At 49.7% G+C, this 2,373-nt stretch overlaps 1 non-coding gene across 1 annotated transcript; it reads right to left on the bottom strand.

Moving 5' to 3' along the window:
- Positions 1-105: 105 nt before the first annotated feature.
- On the bottom strand, positions 106-178 carry TRNAK-CUU (transfer RNA lysine (anticodon CUU)). The gene has a single exon. It is a non-coding gene; the product is annotated as a tRNA-Lys (tRNA).
- Positions 179-2,373: the final 2,195 nt, after the last annotated feature.

Genomic DNA, 2,373 nt, shown 5'->3' with positions numbered 1-2,373 from the left:
CTCCACTCCTCTCCTCTCCTCTCCTCCCCTCTCTTCTCCTCTCCTCTCCTTTCCTTTCCTTTCCTTTCCTTTCCTTTCCTTTCCTCTCCTGTCAAGTAAGCTCTAGGCCCAATGTGGGGCTTGAACTCACGACCCCGAGATCAAGAGTCTCATGCTCTACCAACTGAGCCAACCAGGTGTCCCTCCTGTCTTTTCTATTGAGATATAATTTACATACAACAAAATACAAAGGTCTTAAGTGCCGAGTTTGGTGAGTTTTGACAAATCTATAGACTCACGTACCCATCCGTCCCCCCAAGTACCCACCCATTATCCCCAAATACAAATATAGGATATGTCCATCCTTCCAGAAATGTCCCCGAGCTTCTTCCGCTCAGTCTCCTACCACCCTCACATGAAGACAACCACTGTTCTGATTTCTGTCACCACGGATGCTGCAGGTTCATTTCTCAGTTCTAGAATTTTTGAAGGAAGTCTTTCTCTTTCATGTCTGACTTCCTTCACTCGTGGAGTGCTTATGATATTCATCCAGGTAGGCCCATAGCTGTTCCTTTCTATTGCTGGCCACTGTCCTGTTGTCTGGATACACACAAACTCTGTGTATGCCTTCATCTATCGATGGCCATTTGGGTTGTTTTCAGTTTGGGGTGATTATGAGGAAGCCTGCTATGAGCTTTCACGTACATGGCTGTGTGTAGACATGTGTCTTGGGGAAATACCTAGGAGTGGAATTGTTGGGTCATATGTTAAGTGTATTTTTAGTTTTCTAAGCAGCTGCCAAACTGTTTTTCCAAGGGGCTGTATCATTACTGTACTCCCGCCCATGAGTGCCTGAGAGTTCCAGTTGTTCATACAGTCACCGACACTTGGTATTGACAGTCTTTTTTGCTTTGGCCGCCCTGGTTGGTGGGTGGAAATGGTATCTCGTTGTCATTTGCATTTTACTGATGACTCAGTTGCATCGAGCACCTTGTTATGAACTTACTGTGTATATCTCCTTTTGTGAAGGGTCTGTTTGAGCTGTTTTTGCACTTGGGGAGGGAGTCTGCTTGTCTTATTGACACGCAGGAGTTCTCAACATGTTCTGGATACAAGTCCTCTGTGATACATGAGCTGCCGTCTCTGCCTGCATGATCCTTTGAATCCTCCCAGGCCCCTGTGAAGTGGATGTTATTACCTCCACTTTGTTTTAGAGAGGCAGAGACTGACGCACAGAGAGGTTAAGCAAGATGCCCAGAGTCACACAGCTATACCCAGTAGCAGAGTGGGGATGCAGACCCACTCGTGTGTGATTCAGGGCACTGACATCCAGAAGAGCCCAGAAAGCCTCTCTCCTCTACACACAAATCCTTGTATCTCCCTGGCAGCCTGGAAGCCTGCCGTCCTCAAGCCAGTGCCCGGCTGGGTTATTTCAGTTCACACTCGCTCCCTCTGCTTTGCACATACCAGACCATCCTGGGAAGTAGCCGGCTCCCAGAACCCAGTTGGGGCACTGTCTCCTCTGGAGGATGCCACGGGGCTTTGAGCTGCTCTGATGAAAGACAAACTGTGGGCAATTTTATGGGCCTCTGAGGATGCTGGCAGGGTTAGCTCGTGCCAGGAATAACAATGAGGGGCCCAGGCAGGCTTGCTGCCAGGCCTGCTCTGGGACGCGTCCCTAGAGGAGGTGAGCCAGGCAGTGGGGAGGGAGGAGGCCCGTGGGGGGGTGGGCAGGGCTGGGATTCTTGTCCACAGCTGTTTCAAAGAAGGGCTCCTGGGTGCCCCAGGGACCCTGAGAAGGGGAAGGGGCCCCTGTGGCAGTCAGAGCAAGTGTCTGGGAGGTTTGGTGAGAGCAGAAACCAGAGCAGCTACAATCATCAACAGGCTAGTCAGAGTGGCGAGCCCTCGCCGAGGGCCCCCAATGTGCCAGGTACCGTGTCTGCACGTCGTATCCCTAGTAGGTGCCACGTGGAGCTGCTTTGCACTTCCTGGCTTTGTGCTCACAATAGTCTCATGAGATAGGTATAATTAAAACGTCCACAGGATGAAACCGAGGTTCAGAGAGGTTAAATGATTTGCCTAACGTCACATCGTTTGTAAGTGGTTGAGGTGTAGCTAATTCTAAAGCCCAGTCACTCAGATGCCATGCTCTGATGCCTTTCTGTTCAACAAAATTGTGCCAAATTTCGACTTTTGGTCAAGCACTCCATTAGGTGTCTCGTCAGGGGAATATGATGTTGAACAACATCCGTGTCATTGGGCCGTGTCGTGGGTTGAATGGTGACTTCCAAAAAGATATGTCCACATCCCAGAATCTATGAGTGTGGGCTCATGTGTAAAAAGGATGTTTGCAGATGTAATTAAGTGAAGGATCTTGAGATCATCCTGGGGCAC

The sequence above is a fragment of the Herpailurus yagouaroundi genome, unplaced genomic scaffold (assembly GCF_014898765.1).
Source record: "Herpailurus yagouaroundi ecotype Mexico unplaced genomic scaffold, PumYag 65773, whole genome shotgun sequence".
Classification (NCBI taxonomy): Eukaryota; Metazoa; Chordata; class Mammalia; order Carnivora; family Felidae; genus Herpailurus; species Herpailurus yagouaroundi.
The sequence above is the reverse complement of the archived record's forward strand: the minus strand, read 5'-3'. Positions and strand labels throughout refer to the sequence as shown.